This window comes from Triticum urartu, chromosome 4 (genome assembly GCF_003073215.2).
Source record: "Triticum urartu cultivar G1812 chromosome 4, Tu2.1, whole genome shotgun sequence".
NCBI classification, from domain to species: Eukaryota; Viridiplantae; Streptophyta; class Magnoliopsida; order Poales; family Poaceae; genus Triticum; species Triticum urartu.
The window spans coordinates 262,523,125-262,541,923 of NC_053025.1; positions in this window are offsets into that span (position 1 = coordinate 262,523,125).

The following is an 18,799-nucleotide window of genomic DNA, read 5'->3' on the forward strand; positions in this document are numbered from 1 at the left end:
AAACAAAGGCAACTTGGAGACGGATGAAACAAACACCGTTTAAAAGACTTAAGTTGATCTTGCGGATGTTGAAAATGAACGGATCCACTTGAAGAGAAATACACCAGTTGAGAAGGATTGACATGACAATCTCGATGATCAAGAAGGATTAGTATCCACATCGGAGTATGAGAACACCATTTGGGGAAGGTATGGAATCAACATTTGACCTCGAAGCAACTCGAATACCATAGCTCAAAAAAACAAAGGATTGGCTTGCAGAATAAGCCGGAACAAACATATGATAGAGATTTCGTCCGAAGTTTTCGTGGTGGGGCCTACACGGGCTCGATCGTACAACCCCATCATGTATAAGGCAGTGCACATCACATACGAAGCGTCCCCGAGTCGGCATAGCCAAGGACTCTTTAAGACACAACGAGACCACTGTAAAACCAACCGTGGATAGGCGGACCACTAGACGTCGAACCCCAATTTCATATCATACATCTGTCGGAAAGATATCCTAAGAGCTACTTGAATTCCCACTTATAAACTCCCGAAACTTTCCGGTTATGCAATCAGGTGTTGGGGATACAGGGGAAGCATAATATCTCACCCAAAACTAACAAATCCTACATCCAGCTGTATCCATCCTTCAACACATAACCAAGAAACCTTCGGAAATCATTTACCTCAACCTTCGAAAAGCACCTGTTATACGAGTTATGGCAATACTCCCGAACTCCCGCCCCAGTACTGGGTGGCGTCGAGGTTATCTCACCAACAACTGCATAAAAGAGATTTTCGATGTCGGCGAAACTCAGGTATTCCAGAACTGCAACGATAAAATTGTGACAAGAACACCTCGGAGCTCAACTCCCCGGGACACTGCCACAACCCCTAAATGTCAGGAGGCACCAAGAACAATGTTCTCGTCACAAAACCATCAGAACGATTCCAAGATACCCGCGTGATCCTAAATTTTTTTAGTGAAATTTGAGGAGAGAAGAGTCAAAACTCTACGTCAGGATGCCTCACCAGAGCGACGAAGGAACTGAGGAGTAAAAAGAATCCTACTCTCTGATATATGTAATCCTAAATGACTCAAAACATTTTTCTAGACTCAACAACGCCAGCGATTCGATCAAGCAGGGGGGCTCCTAAGTCGGGGAAGGCTCTGATACCAACTTGTAACGCTCTCGATGCAGCTATATCTCCCATGTGTCGAAGCACGACTTAGAGGCATAACCGCATTGAAAGCAATGTCGCAAGTGAGGTAATGTTTGAAAACAACCCATGTAATACATAAAGGGAAAGAGATACATAGTTGGCTTACAATCGCCACTTCACACAATACATGAATAAAGCATTACATCAACCAGATACAATTAAGGTCCGACTACGAAACCAAAATAAAAGAAGACTACCCCAAATGCTACACAGATCCCCGATCGACCCCAACTGGGCTCCGCTACTGATCAACTGGAAAATGGAACAACATAGAGAACACGATCTTCATAGAGCTCCTCCTTGAGCTTGGTTGCGTCATCTGCACAGTTCAACGGCACCTACAAGCTGGTTTTGGAAGTATCTGTGAGTCACGGGGACTCAGCAATCTCACACCCTCGCGATCAAGACTATTTAAGATTATAGGAAGGGTACAAGGTATGAGGTGGAGCTGCAGCAAGCGACTAGCATATTTGGTGGCTAACATATGCAAATGGGAGCAAGAAGAGAAGGCAAAAGCACGGTCGAACAACTATGATCAAGAAGTGATCCGAGAACAACCTACGTCAAACATTACTCCAACACCGTGTTCACTTCTCGGACTTCGCCGAGAAGAGACCATCACGGTTACACACGCGGTTGATGTATTTTAATTAAGATCAACTTCAGGTTTTCTACAACCGGACATTAACAATTTCCCATCTTCCCATAACCGCGGGCACGGCTTTCAAAAGTTCAATCCCCGCAGGGGTGTCCCAACTTAGCCCATCACAAGCTCTGACGGTCAACGAAGGATATTCCTTCTCCCAAGACAATCCGATCAGACTCGGCATCCCGGTTACAAGACATCCTCGACAATGGTAAAACAAGTTCAGCAACACCACCTGAATGTGCCGACAAATCCCGATAGGAGCTGCACATATCTCATTCTCAGGGCACACTCAGATGAGCGCTCTGTACAACTAAAACCAAACCTCGAGTTACCCCGAGGGAGCGCTGCACAGGGCTCTAGTTTGGACCAACACTTAGAGGAGCACTAGCCCGGGGGGAGGGGTTAAAATAATGATGACCCTCGGGAGCGTGACTCCCAAGGGAAAAGAGGCTAGGTGGCGAATGGTGAAACTAATGTTGGGCATTGCTGGAGGAGTTTTATTCAAGGCGAACTGTCAAGGGGTTCCCATTATAACCCAACCGTGTAAGGAACGCAAAATCCTGGAACATAACACCGATATGACGGAAACTAGGGCGGCAAGAGTGGAACAAAACACCAGGCATAAGGCCGAGCCTTCCACCCTTTACCAAGTATATAGATGCATTAATTAAATAAGAGATATTGTGATATCCCAACAGAATATCCATGTTCCAACAAGGAACAAACTCCAATCTTCACCTGCAACTAAACAACGCTATAAGAGGGGCTAAGCAAAGCGGTAACATAGCCAAACAACGGTTTGCTAGGACAAGGTGGGTTAGAGGCTTGGCTTAGCAATATGGGAGGCATGATAAGCAAGTGGTAGGTATCGCAGCATAGGCATAGCAAAAGAGCGAGCATCTAGCAAGCAAAGATAGAAGTGATTTCGAGGGTATGATCATCTTGCCTGAAATACCGCAAGGAAGAAGAACGAGTCCATGAAGAAGACAAATGGACGTAGAAGAACGGATCCTCACAAACGTGATGTTATCAGAACTAACCCGAAGAAGCAACACCGGAAAGAAGCACACAACATAGTAAACAACCAACACATGAACATGGTATGATATGCGAGATGTGGTATGCGGTGCATATGCATGATTTGGAAAGGAAAGATTGAACCTGGCCTCAACTTGGAAATCCAAGAGTGCCACTGGAAAGTTGAGTTGATTTCGGTCAAAATCGATATAAAGATCACCGGAAACGGATGCACTGTTTGGAAATGGCAAGCAAAACAAGTATGGCACCGGTCTGCGATAAACAGCAAGTAGCCATCTAAATGCATCAAGATAAATATGCTACAACACTCAAACATGACAACAAAATATATGGCAGGGATCCACTCATGATGCTTGACAAAAGCTGAACACTGAGCTACGGCTAATTCACTCAATAGCAGGTTCAAACAAGCATGGCAAAAGAGCAAATGATTACAGGTTTCAGACTTAGTGAAATTAACAGAAGTCGGGAATTTATCATCAGGAAGCAATGTTTAGAGCATGATAACTACATGCTACAGGAACATATCATGGCAAAGCAAGGCATGGTATGAAACTACTCAAAGCATATAACAAAAGTCCCTTAGTGACTATGAGCTAAAAGGGATCAGAAAATACAATTGCAAGCATGTGAACATAGCAAAAACATAAACAGATTCAGACTTAGTGAAAAACTGGAGCATGGCAAAACAGTTAACAAGTAGACATGTTTACGAGCTCGATGCACTCACTACAAAGAATGGCATGAAAATCTAAGCATACCCCAGCAAATAGACATGGCATAGAAGCTAGACATGGCAAGAACAACATCATAGCATGCATGGATCAACAGCAACAAGCTTGGCAAAATTGCTAAACATGTTAACAATCTGCCAGGAACATTTTATAGCAAAAGTAGAGCTCGATCGAGTCAAGCTAGGTTGCTCCATAATTGCAAACAAAGACATGGATGGATTGAGCACCACAATATCTACAAAACATCCTTACTGATCATGCTCAAAAGTGGCACAGATCACTAGGAAACAACACGAACATATGGCATAAAAATAATGACAGGGCAAGGACTTGGTGAAATTCTAAGTCCCTGAAATCAGCATCATTGAGTAAGCTACTTTGCATGCTTGTGCTAGTCACCACAAAGATCACAAAAATACATGGCATACACCCCTGTAAAGATGGCATGGCATTCTACAAAACACATGTAGAGCTCAGGATCATAGCATGCACACATTAATCATGGGAAAAATGACAAAAGGCCATTTGCTGAAACAGATCTGACATAATCATCACATAGCCCTCTTCCAACAACATTTCGGGCATCAAGATGAGCTCAAATGAAAAATGATGCAATAAGATGAAATGATGTACTCGTCGAGACGAACATTTTGATATGCTACACGCACGAATTGGAGCTACGATGAGGAAGTTATGGCATGACGAAGATTGCATAAAAATTAGGGTTCGGAGGGAAAAAGTCAACCGAGGGGATCCAGATCCAGATCGACCCGAACGGTTACTGTAGCACGCACGTGGTCCGAGGTTCGCTGGCCGGAGCTGTTCACCGGAGAGAAGTCGATGAGGCGGACAGAGCTTGCGGGCGTCGCCGGACTTGGCGTGTCCGGCCGGAGGAGGACGGGGGCGGCACCGGCGAGGCTTGGCCGGAATCGGAGGAGGACGGGGGCGGCTCGGTTGCCAGAGAGGTGCGGCGCCGGCGATGGCGCGGTGGCCGACGTCGGTTTTCGGGCGGCGGCGTGGGAGTCGGGGAAGGCGGCGCGGGGCGCTTGGCGCGCGGGCGGGGGCGACCGAGCCAGGCGGCGACGGATCTGGGCCCGCCCGGGCCCGCAACGGGCTCCGCGGGCCACGGCGGCGGGGAGGAGCAGGAGGCCAGGTGGCGCTCCACGAGTGGCTGAGGCGGCGGAGAGGGCGACGTGGTGCAACGCCATTGGCCGGGCGATGTGGCGGTGGCGCGGCAGACATGTCCGGCCAGCGCAGGAGGAATTGTCCGGCGGCGTGAGGAGGACGAAGTTAGGGTTTCATCTGCGCGAGATTTTTGGAGGGAGCCACATATTTATAGGTAGATGGAGCTAGGAGTGTCCAAAAGAGGTGCGGTTTTCGGCCACGTGATCGTGATCGAACGACCGAGATGATGGAGGAAGTTTAGGTGGGTTTTGGGCCACTTTGGAGGGGTGTTGGGCTGCAACACACACGAGGCCTTTTCGGTCCCTCGGTTAACCGTTGGAGTATCAAACGAAGTCCAAATGGTACGAAACTTGACAGGCGGTCTACCGGTAGTAAACCAAGGTCGCATGGCAAGTCTCAGTCCAATCCGAAAACGTTTAACACCCGCACACGAAAAGAGGTAGAAAGGGACACCAGATGACATAGGAGCGCCGGATTGCAAAACGGACAACGGGGAAAATGCTCGGATGCATGAGACGAACATGAATGCAAATGCGATGCACATGATGACATGATATGAGAAGTATGACACACAAGCAATGACAAGACAACAACAACGAATAACTGGAGGACACCTGGCACATCGGTCTCGGGGCATTACATGAATATAACACTACATCATCCAGAATACAATCAAGGTCCGACTACGGAACCAAAATAAAAGAAGACCACCCCTAATGCTAGATCCCCAATCGCCCCGACTGGGCTCCACTACTGATCAACTAGAAACGAAACAACACAACAAACATGATCTTCATCGAGCTCCCACTTGAGCTCAGCTGCGGCATCTGCACTGGTATCATCGGCACCTGCAAGCTGGTTTTGGAAGTATATGTGAGTCAAGGGGACTCAGCAATCTCACACCCTCGCGATCAAGACTATTTAAGCTTATGGGTAGGAAAAGGGGTAGTGAGGTGGAGCTGCATCAAGCACTAGCAAATATGGTGGCTAACTTACGCAAATGAGAGCGAGAAGAGAAGCAAAGCAACGGTCATGAACTAGTAGTGATCAAGAAGTGATCCCGAAACTACTTACGTTCAAGCATAACACAAGAATCATGTTCACTTCCCGGACTCCGCCAGAAAGAGACCATCACGGCTACACGCGCAGTTGATGCATTTTTAATTAAGTTAAGTGTCAAGTTCTCTACAACCGTACATTAACAAATTCCCATCTGCCCATAACCACGGGCACGGCTTTCGAAAGTTCAAAACCCTGCAGGGGTGTCCCAACTTAGCCCATCATAAGCTCTCACGGTCAACGAAGGATATTCCTTCTCCCAGGACGACCCGATCAGACTCGGAATCCCGGTTACAAGACATTTTGACAATGGTAAAACAAGACCAGCAAAGCCGCCCGATGTGCCGACATCCTGATAGGAGCTGCACATATCTCGTTCTTAGGGCAACACCGGATTGTCCAAGATTCCAGTAGACCAGCCCAGAGTTGCCCCTGGTGGCCACCGACTGCTGACAGGTTTGGACCAACACTTAGACAAGCATTGGCCGGGGGGGGGGGGAAAATAAAGATGACCCTTGAGTCTGCAGAACCCAAGGGAAGGTGATAGGTTGTTAGTGCAAATGGTAAAACCAAGGTTGGGCCTTGCTGGAGGAGTTTTATTCAAAGCGAACTGTCAAGGGGTTCCCATTATAACCCAACCGCGTAAGGAACGCCAAATCAAGGAACATAACACCGGTATGACGAAAACTAGGGAGGCAAGAGTGGAAAAAAAACACTAGGCATAAGGTCGAGCCTTCCACCCTTTACCAAGTATATAGATGCGTTAATTAAATAAGATATATGGTGATATCCCAACAAATAACCATGTTCCAACATGGAACAAACTCCATCTTCACCTGCAACTAACAACGCTGTAAGAGGGGCTGAGCAAAGCGGTAACATAGCCAAACAACGATTTGCTAGGACAAGGTGGGTTAGAGGTTTGACATGGCAATATGGGAGGCATGATATAGCAAGTGGTAGGTATCGCGGCATAGCAATAGAGCGATAAACTAGCAAGCAAAGATAGAAGTGATTTCGAGGGTATGGTCATCTTGCCTGCAAAGTTCTCCGATTTGACGAAAGCTTGATCCTCGTAAGCGTACTCAACGGGTTCCTCGAACACGAACTCGACTCCCGGCTCTACCCAAGGAAAGAACACAAGCAAAGGAAACCACAATCAACCACGGTGCAATGCGCAAGCAACATGATGCAAAACATGGCATGACATGCGGGTTGTGATATGCAATGCATATGCGAGCTCCGGAAGGAAAAGATTGAACCAGGCCTCAACTTGGCAAACCAAGTGTGCCTCTGGAAATATGAGTTGATTTCGGTCGAAATCGATATAAAGATCGCCGGAAACGGATGCACGGTTTGCAAATGGCAAGCAAAACAATAATGGCACAAATCTGCGATTAAGAGCACGATGCCATCTAAAATGCAACGAGAAACTAAGCTACTGCACTCTAACATAGCAACAAAGCACATGGCAGTGATCTACTCAAGATGGTTGACAAAAGATGAACACTGAGCTACGGCTAAATCACACAAGAGCAGGTTCAAACAAGCATGGCAAAAGTGCAAAAGATAACAGCATCACAGACTTAGTGGAAATCACAACATGCCAGGAATTAACATGAGGAAGCAATGTTTAGAGCAAGATAACAACATGCTACAGGATCAGATCATAGCAATACAAGGCATGGCATGAATCTACTCAAAGCATATAACAAAAGTTCCTTACTGACCATAAGCCAAAAAGGAAAATAAGATATGATGGCACCCAAGTAAACATAGCAAGTTTCGTTAACAGATTCAGACTTAGCAGAAAACTAGACATGGCATAAACAGAATTATGAAGGCATGTTTGCGAGATCGATGCACTCACCACAAGGCATTGCATGACAAACTAAGCATACACCCAGCAAGAAGACATGATCAAGAAGCTAAACATGGCAAGAACAATCTCATAGCATGCATGGATCAACTACACCAACCTTGAAAAAATTGATTAACACGTAAACAATCTGCCAGGAACATTTTATAGCAAAAGTAGAGCAAGATTGAGTCATGCTAGTGTACTCCATAAATGCAAACAAGGGCATGTGTGGATAGAGCATAACAATATCTCAAAATAATCCTTACTGAACATACTCAAAAGAAGAATGGATCACTCTGTAGCAATATGAACACATGGCATAAAAATAACAGCATACAAAGACTTAGTGAAATTCTAAGTCCCTGAAAACAGCAATATCACGAGAGCTACTTTGCATGCTTGTGCTAGTCACCACATTGATCACAAAAATACATGGCATACATCCCTGTAAAGATGGCATGGCATATAACAAAACACATGTAGAGCTCATGCTCATATGCAGCACACAATAATCATGGCAAAAATGACAAATGCTCAAGATCTGTTAAGAATCAGGAACTAACATTTTATGGCACTCTTGCATCAGACATTTGGGCATTAAGATGGACTCAAACAAGCATGATGCAATGGAACAAAATGAAGAGGACAACCTGATGAGCATTTTGATACATGGCATGCACAAAACGGAGCTACGATGACAGAGTTATGGCATGATGAAGTAGGCATAAAATTAATCACTGAGAAGGGACTTAGTGGAATTTTAACCTCTCAGGAAAGTCAACGGGGCGGAGGGATTCAGGACGAAGTGGATCGGGACGGAGCGGTGCGTTTGGATGCAGGGATGGGTGGATCTCATCCACCTTCTCCAGATCCGACGGGAGAAGAACTCCGGCGAGGACAACATAGGGCGGCGCGAGGACGAGGCGACGGGGTCGGAGATCACGGTGGCGGCGACGCATGCTCGCGGGCGAGGCACGGGCGGCGGACGCGCAGGAGGCGGCGTCGGCGAGCTCGCTGCTGGGCAGCGGTAGCGGCCGGACGGAGGCGACAGGCGAGGCGCGCGGCGGGGCAGGCGGGCGCGGGCGCGCGGCATGGCTGCCGGAGCGGTTGCCGGCGATGCTCCGGCGAGCGGGAGCGGGTGGCAGCGCGAACGGGCCCTGATGGGCTCGTGCGGGCTCCGCGCGGGCCTGGGCGGGCTGTGGCGGGCCGATGTGGTGGAGACGGCGGCAGGGTGACGTGGCGAGCTCCGGTTGGCTGGAGGCGGCGGCGCGGACATGTCCGGCGCGGAGATTTTTGTCCGGCGGCGCGAGAGGAGCGGGGCTAGGGTTTCATCCGCGAAAATTTCGAGGGAAGACATAAATATATAGGTAGAGGGAGCTAGGAGAGTCCAAATGAGGTGCGGTTTTCGGCCACGCGATCGTGATCGAATGAACGAGATGATGGAGGAAGTTTAGGTGGGTTTTGGGCCACTTTGGAGGGGTGTTGGGCTGCAACACACACGAGGCCTTTATGGTTCCCCGGTTAACCATTGGAGTATCAAACAGACTCCAAATGGCACGAAACTTGACAGGCGGTCAACCGGTGGTATACCAAGGCTGCTTGGCAAATCTTGGTACATTCCGAGAAAGTTTAACACCCATACATGAAAAGAGGCAAAAGGGGGGCGCCGGAGGACATAGGAGTGCCGGAATGCAAAACGGACAACGGGGAAAATGCTCGGATGCATGAGATGAACATGTATGCAAATGCGATGGACATGATGACATGATATGAAATGCATGACATGCAAACAAATGACAAGGCAACAATAGCGAATAACTGGAAGGCACCTGGCGCAACGGTCTCGGGTCGTTACAACATGGTCTTGTGTTATGCTTGAACGTAAGTACCCTCAGGATCACTTCTTGATCACTTCTAGCTTCTCAACCATTGCGTTGCCTCTCTTCTCGCTCTTACTTGCATATGTTAGCCACCATATATGCTTAGTGCTTGCTGCAGCTCCACCTCCTTACCTTACCCTACCCATAAGCTTAAATAGTCTTGATCTCGCGGGTGTGAGATTGCTGAGTCCTTGTGACTCACGGATACTTGCAAACATATGCAGGTGCTGATGATACCAGTGCAGGTGATGCAACCGAGCTCAAGTGGGAGCTCGATGAAGATCTTGATCGTTGTTTTGTGTCTTTTCCGGATGATCAGTAGTGGAGCCCAGTTGGGACGATCGGGGCTCTAGCATTTGGGGTTGTCTTCTTTTATTTTGGTTCCGTAGGCGGACCTTGATTGTACTCTGCATGATGTATGTTTAATTTGTTATTTGTGTGAAGTGGCAATTGTAAGACAACTCTTTATCCCTTTCTTATTCAGTACATGGGATTGTGTGAAGATTACCCCTCTTGCGACAGATCTACCATGCGGCTATGCCTCTAAGTCATGCCCCGACACGTGGGAGATATAGCCACATTGTGGGTGTTACAAGTTGGTAATCAGAGCCATCCCCGACTTAGGAGCCCCCTGGTTGATCGAATCACTGACGTTGTTGAGTCTAGAACAAAATGTTTTGAGTCTTAGGATTATATATATCGGAGAGTATGATTCTTTTTACTCCTCAGTCCCTTCGTCGCTCTGGTGAGGCCTCCTGACATAGATGTTTTGACTTTCCACTCCTCAAATTTCACGATTTTTTAGGATCACGCAGGTATCTTGGAATCGTTCCGATAGTCTTGTGACGAGAACATTGTTCTTGGTGCCTCCTGACATTTAGGGGTTGTGGCAGTGTCCCGGGGAGTTGAGCTCTGAGGTGTTGTCGTCACAATTTTATCATTGCAGTTCTGGAATACCTGAGTTCGCCGACATCGAAAATCTCTTTTATGCAGTTGTTGGTGAGATAACCTTGACGCCACCCAGTACTGGGATGGGAGTTCGGGAGTATTGCCATAACTCGTATAACAGATGCTTTTTGAAGGTTGAGGTACATGATTTCCGGAGTTTTCTTGGTTATGTGTTGACGGATGGATACAACTGGATGTAGGAATTGTTAGTTTGGGTGAGATATTATGCTTCCCCTGTATTCCCAACACCTGATTGCATAACCAGAAAGTTTCGGGAGTTTATAAGTAGGAATTCAAGTAGCTCCTAGAATATCTTTCCAACAGACACATGATACGATATGGGATCTATCATATGTTTGTTTCCGGTTTATTTTGCAAGCTAATCCTTTGTTTTGTTTTGAGTTGTGGTATTCGAGTTGCTTCAAAGTCAAATGTTGATTCCATGCTTCTTTCTAAGCGATGTTCTCATATTTCTGTGGGAGTACTAATCCTTCTTGATCATTGAGATGGTTGTGCCAATTCTTTTCCAACCGATGTCTTTCTCTTCAAGTGGATTCGATCATTTCAACATTCGAAAGATCACCTATAAGTTTTCCCAATGGTATCCTTTCCATCTTCCCAAGTTGCCTTTGTTTTTCCCCCCCCCCCCCCCTTTTTTTTTAAGGACTCATATTTCTCAATCAAGTATCCATCTTATGCTTGTGAAGTCTCTTCATTCTTTTCCTTCAAAGTTGTTACCTGGTGATTCTCATGAAGATGTTAAAGGAGCTTCAACATCATCATTCTTCATTCTTTTTATTCTCCGGTGGATTCAATTCAAGCTTTGTTGATCATATCCCTTTTTCCTCATTTCATAATGTTTTCTTATGACGGTGCACCTCTTAATCATTCACTTCTCGCTATTCATTTTTTCTGGAGTGTTGAAGATATCTCAGAAGGCTCATCTTTTCATTCAAGATCCGTTCAACCTATCTCAAGGTTGTTATCTCATTCAAGCCATTTAATTCAACCGGCGGAATCTCTCTTATAAATAGTTCAATGGTGTTTCCTTTTGAGTGGGCCCTAACCCACATGTCTTTTCCCAGGATCTTACTTGACTCATCTTATTTTCCCGGAGTTACTCTCAATTTATTCTCTAAGTTTGACGTAAGAATGAATTATCATCAGTCATATGTATTTCTCCAAGATCTGTCAAATTCTTTTCATCGTTGGCTCAACCTCTTCGCTTGTGATTCTCCCGGAGTGTCTAAACAATTCTTGGTGGTGTTTCTCCTCGTCATTCTTGGATTTTGAAGACCGAAGAAGAATTTCTCTTAAATCTTGCTCCTTTCTCTTCAAGATTCACGGTGCTAGCCTTATGCCATCCTCTCATAATTGTTTTCGGTTGTGAGAATTCTTTTCACCCATCTGGAGCAATTCAGGAGTCTTTTTAGTTTGATTCTCCGAAGGCCATCATCTCAGAATTATTCATTCCAACTTTCAGCTCTCATTCTCCAAATCTTACACGTGCATCGTTCAAATATCCTCTAATCAGTTCATGATCTCTTTGTTCTCATGTATCTAAATCCCAGTAAGTATCTTCATTCATTTTCCAATTCTTCCCGGTGAATTGTGCCTTTGCTACTTTCATTTTCATTTCTTACGGTGGTTCATTCAAGATTCCTCTTCCTATGTTCTCATATCAATTCATTTGTTCTTTCCAATCCTACCGGTGGTTCATTGAAAACTTTCTCAAGTTTAAGCTATATCTCTCTTAATCCTTTCTACGAGAATAAGTAGTATGCCAAATTCGTTACTTGTCATCAATTTAAATTGGTTAAGGATACGCATAACATAATTCTTATTCTTGCTTCATCCAAGTTATGGATTCATTCTTTCGGAGTTTGTTCACAATGAGTAAATTCTCGGTTCAAGTGCTTCATACTTTCCCAGAGTTCCAAGATCTCTCAATTATATCATTTCAAAGCTTCATCTAAATCATCGCAAGGCTTCACCTTGTGTTCTCAATGTCTTTTCCCTTTTATTACCGGAGTTCTTCATGGTGGTTCGTTAAGGATTCCTTTCATTCTTCAATTGTTCTTCAAGATTTCTCTCGAAGCTAAGATCCGCCAAGCTATACTCTAAAATAAACATGGTGTTCAACAAATGTCTTGTTTTGAGGAGTTCAAGCATTCTTCATCTTACATTCCGAAGTGCACTTCTTTCTACCTTATCATTTAAGTTGGTGTTATGTCACTCTTGACAATTTCCCTTCGTGTTTCATGATTCACAAGTTGTCCGGAATGACATATTTTAATCCCATCATTTTCAATTCGTTCATGAGATCCTTTGCAACCCATTAATCTCTTCATTGGAGTTATCTTGGGTTATATTTCACCTAAAGCTTTCCCTAAGGATTGTTGCTATTTATGGTGCTTATAAATGACCCAAGTTCTTCATTTATCATCCCGGTGAAATAAGTTTTCATCTCTTCGTTGATCTCAATCAACCTTTGTTTCCGTTAGTGGCAGGTTGTCACCTCATAATCTTGAGATGTCTTCCATAAGCCCACATCAAGCTTATCCTTTTGTTGTTGATAATCCGACAACTCCGTTCTAGCATTTGTTGTAAGCGTGCTCTCTCAAGATCTTGTTTCCCTCCATTCATTCCATTCCATTCTTTCATTTCTTCCGGAGGCATAGTGATGTTGCTCTTTTCACTCATCACCTTGAATTGTGAGGAATGTGTTCTTTTCGTGCTTATCCATTTAACCGCAGTGTTTTCTGAAATCTTTCTTACCCATTGTGCCATTCTTTCAGTAGTTCTGGAGGCAATGTGTTGTTGATTTCATCAAGTATCATCCAATATTCCCAAGTTCATGATTCTAATTCCTCCATTTCAGTCGAAGTGCTGCCCAAATTATATCATTCTTATTCCTTCTATATCTTGTTTTAACCGGAGTGTTGTGTATATCATTCCTCTTCTAACCAGACTCTCATCCAAGTGCTTTCATTTTGCCAAGCTCATATTCTTTACCTTTCATTTCCAACCGGAGTGTTGTCGTAATTGATCTTTATTGTTCCTTTTACATCTCGTTTCTACCGGAGTGGTTGCATGTCCTTTCTTGACGCTAGAGCTCTTCATTCATGTCTTTCAACCCACAAGGTTCTCATAATGTTCCTTGTTCCTCTTTTCTAGCGGAGTGTTTTCAAATTCGTTCATCTCCGTTGTATTCTTTTCTCAAATGGTTTAACCTTTCAAGGTTCTTTGGTTTCACTCGTTTGTCAAAGAAGCAACTTTGTTTTACCTCTTCATCTTCCATTTTCTCTCCGGTGCCATCCTAGATCCCGGGATGAGATCCTCTCGTAGTGGTGGAGTGTTGTGACGCCCCAAGACCGGCGCTCCAGATGCCTTCTATGTTTTGTGTCTCAGCTCTGTTGTTTATTTGTTTATTGCACTCTTTTTTTGCATCATGTGCATTGCATCATGTCATCTTGCAATATTTTTAAAAACGCAACTAAATAAATTGCATGGATCTTCGGTCCATTTAAATCGAGGGAATTCGCATGGTGAGAACTGTTCATCCCACCTGCCCTCCATTGGAATGGCTCCTCCCACCTCCTCTCCTCTCCTCCCTCCCACCCGCCCTCCACCACACACCATCCAGCCATGGAGATTTTTGATCTAGACGATCTAGATGATCATGGAAGGTCTTCTGCATTGGGATTTTTCCCCCGGCCTTGCCGTGGCAGCTCAAGTGCGTCGATGTTTTGGTTCTACCATTCATTTCTCTCCTTCTGGTTCGAACAAAGAGTTCTTGGTGGTGCAATTCTCCTCGGCAAGCTTCCCTCTCAATGATGATTCGGTTGCTATTGCCCTCCAATGCTGTATTGGGGGTCTCCCTTCTGGGCTCAACATGACACATATTGATAGAAGAAGATTTCATTTTTCTATGGCTTCCAATAAAGTTGGGCATTACATCTATGGTCTCAAGGACAGAGTATGGCCGGATTTTGTTTGCCACTTTAGTCTTTTCCATCAGAGCAAAACTGGTATTTTGGCATTGGATTCATCATGGCATCTTGATTCTCACATTCCTGAGGTGGCTGCTCGTTCTCCTATTGCTATCAAGTCTAAATACAAGTTCTCTTCACAGCAAGACAAGGTTCTGAGCACATCAAGTCCGGTTTTATCTAAATTTGGGTTCCCTCCTACGGTGGGACTGGTCTCCAGCCTTGATCCGTCACCGGACGGCTCATCGCCGGCAGCTCAGTTGCCGGAGCCGGTTATTCCGGGGCCGACAGATAGCCAGTCATTTTCTGAGGGCATTAACCAACATTCCTTGTCTTCGGCCATCATCTTTGGGACATTCAAATCACCCATTACTATGGGGAATAATGATATTAATGGGACAAGGCCTATTAAATACAGATTTGAAGGTTGACAGTTTAAGGAGAATGCATGGAGCAATATTCCGAATTTTATGCTCTTCCATATTCTGGACCAACGTCATTTTGGTTATTATGATTCACATATTGCCAACATCTGGTCTCTAACGTCGGTCCCATCCTCAGTTTACATTTATGGGAGGCTCAATTTGTGCTCCTCTTGTAATTCGCTGGGCCACCTGGCTTCTGCATGCCCCGGCGAGATTTGCTCTATCTGTCTTAATGACAGTTGCTGCTGTCTCGCTAGTCGGGTGAATCCTGTTCTGCCCACCTTTGATCAGGCTATGGGCTCTGGGCCACAATTGATCTCGCGAGCCTGTACTATCTGTGGATCACATACCCATCTTTTTTTTCCAATGTCCGGCCTATCTCAAATGTGAGGCTTGTTTCTTCTTGGGCCATACCAAGCGTAACTGCTATGATCCTAAGGCCAAGCACTATTTTTGGAAGCCCAAGAATGCTAAGAAATCTAATATTCATTTATTTGGAGCTGCAAATCATATTGCTAAATCATTCAAAGGAAAGAATCCTATTTTTCCTTTTTTAGAGATGGAATCATTACCCTGCTTACCATCTACTAGCAGCTCTGCCACGGCCAACTTGGGAAACGGGAGGCTAATTGATTTTGGTCTAGTCAAATCGGGGGCTGCACGGATTCTTTCCTCTAGCAAACAATTACCTCATTCACCTACTTTGCACCCCATAGCTCGACCCAAGCAATCCTCGACCGTTCATTGCAGTATCTGCGGCTTGCTTGGACACGTGGCATCATCCTGTCTCCAGGGGCGACACTCAAGGAAAGAAAATTGGCTACACAAACAGTCCATACCCCCTGCCGATACGCATTCCACCTCGCCGCGCGTGCATTCCTACGCGCATGCTCTGCTCCTCCCTCCCCCACCAACAATGGGGAATTTGCCCGTCAACATCGTCCCCTACCTGCCGCAAGGAATGACGGTGGAGCTTGGCCCGACTGATCAGAAGGTGCGATCAGACATGGTGGTCAGTGCTGTGCCTCCCCTGCGCCATGACTTCTTGGCCATTGCTGAGGCCAACAGGTTCATCCCGCAGCATCAGAAAGAAGCCCTCAGAGATACAATCCAAGGTTTTCTCCATGAGTCTCATTTCTTCCCTACCGAAGTTGAAGATCACCCTCTAGGGATTGGTATTTTTGGATTTGATGACTCCCTAGTTAGAGATTCTGTCGTCGGAACCACCTTTGAACTCAATGAGATGCAAGCTGATGAGCACACGGTTATTTCTTTTATTCCTCATGACGCTGCGCTTAACATGAGGCTCACCACTTTTGGCCCGGAGATTTGGATCTTGTATGTTGGATTTCCCTATGACTATCAAACCCAGCATTACATGCATAAGTCTGTGGATACTTTCGGTACTCTGCTTGACTGGCATAACCCTAGGGGTGACAGGCGTTTTGTGCTTCTGAAGGCCAGGGTCATTCATCTTAGATTGGTCCCTAAGAGCATTGTGATGAGGCAGATTGGGGGTGCTAGACACTGCTGGACAGTTGCTGTAACTATGTTACGAAGTAGTGATTGGAATGCACACTTACCTGAAGTTCCACCTGCTGGTGAAGATCCACCTCTTGATGATGGGGTTCCACATCCTCTGTTTGGTGAAGGGCTGACTGCTGAGAAAATTTATCAAGCCCAGCTGCACAACTGGATGGCTCAGAACGTGGATGCTGATCATGCTATGCATCAGGCTAATCAGGCCAATGACAATGTGGTCATCGACCAACATGCTCAGTTTCAGGCGCAATGGGGTGCCTGGCCAGCTCCTCCACCTCCTACTGTGTACAATTTTCAGGCATGGTTGGCTGCTGAAGGTCTTCAGGTTTCTGATGGAATTTTACCTAAAAACAATCTGCTAGATAGCCCTGCAATGGCTTGGAATGATTCCATATCTTGGCACATCAGCTCTGAGTCCTGTGTCAGCTCTGATGGGTTTGTTCTTGTGCCTGTCAATGTTCTGAATAATCTCTGGAGAAGTAACTTTGATAGCCCTGCCAGTACCTCCTTGGTTCCTATAATACAGTAGCAAGATTCTCTCACCATTGATCTTTCTCTGAACAATTCTGGCCTGCACTTCACCATGTCACACCATGGGAACTTGATGGCTTCTATGCTCTTCCAGTCCTCCAGCTGGTGAGACAGATCAATGACTTTCTGTGGACTGCTATTAAGCCAATTATGGCTACTTTTGGCCCATGGAGCTTGGGGCTGGGCTTTAGGGATTTCTTGAAGGCTCATGTTCAAGTTTTCCGCAACAATGACTCTATCATGATTACTGCTGGGCATCCGATCACTAGGGATAATGAGGATTGTGTCTCTGTGGTTCACTCCTGGCCTGTCTCTGCTGTGGCTCCGACTGATCCCTCGATGGATCTGCTCTAGGGAAACTCTAGCTCTCTGCTTATGCCTCCTTCTGATGTTGTTGTGGCTGATGGAGGCGCCTCCTCTCATCGTGGAAAAGTGCAGGCACCTGAATGTGAAGTCTCTCTTCGTCGCAGCACTAGATCCAATCAATATGATGGATTCCAGGTCCATGCACTGTCTGATACCAAGAAGAAGCAATCAAAGATCAAACCACGCCACACTCCTGCTGCTCCTTCCTCGGTGATCATCAGGGAGCTGGATACCGAGGCGGCCCACGAAATACCACCTCCCACTCCCATTCAGGTAATCCAGCAGGTGGGCGTCCAAAAATGCGCCATCGCGCCAGAAGAACTTACTGGAGCTGCTCTCTTGGAGTCCAAGGAGGCAGGGCCTTCGTCCTCATCTTAATTTGCTGGTTTACTCGCTTTATGGGTCTTTTGGTCAATTGGAATGTGTTATGTTGGAAAATTCGTGGGTTAAACTCTGGTGATAAACAATTAGCACTTTGTAATGCTATCAATGCTAGTGGTTGCTCGGTTTTATGTTTGCAAGAAACTAAGAAGCCTATGATCGATAATGCTTTTATCAAATCTGGCTGTCCCCGTCGGTTTGACCAATTTGCTTTTGTTCCTTCACATGGGGCTTTGGGTGGAATTGTTACTATTTGGAACAGTTCGGTTTTCTCTAGTACGGTTATTGCCTCGGAAGATTTTGCCCTGGTCATTAAATTTCAATCAACTCAGTCATCCCAAGCTTGGACGCTTGTGAATATTTATGGCCCATGTCAAGGCGATCCACGTATTAATTACACTAATTGGTCATTCTCATTAAACATACCTGCCAATGAAGATTGGCTCCTACTCGGCGACTTTAACTACATCCGCAGCCCTGCCAGTCCTAACAAGCCGGGAGGGAGCATTAATGACATGATTACGTTCAATGATTTCATACGAACACAATCTCTCATTAAATTGCCAATCAAAGGCCGCACTTACACTTGGAGTAATATGCAACAGGATCCACTTTTGGAGCAACTTGATTGGTTTTTTACATCTTGTAGCTGGACTGGTTCATACCCCAACACCGTTGTTAAACCCTTAGGCAAGCCGGTGTCTGATCATATACCCTGCGTGATCTCCATTGAAACTTCTATTCCTAGAAGTAAACTTTTTTGTTTTGAGCCTTTCTGGATTCAACATCCTGGTTTTATGGAGGTTGTTCAGTCTGTTTGGGATAAGCCCGTCCGATCGACCAATAGTGCAACCATTCTTTGTAGAAAATTCAAGCACTTGCGGTACTGCCTCAAAAATTGGAGCAAGAACATTTCCCGATTGTCTATAGCCATTACTAACTCCAACAAAGCTCTAGTTGATCTGGACACGCTGGAGAACAGAAGGCCTTTGACAA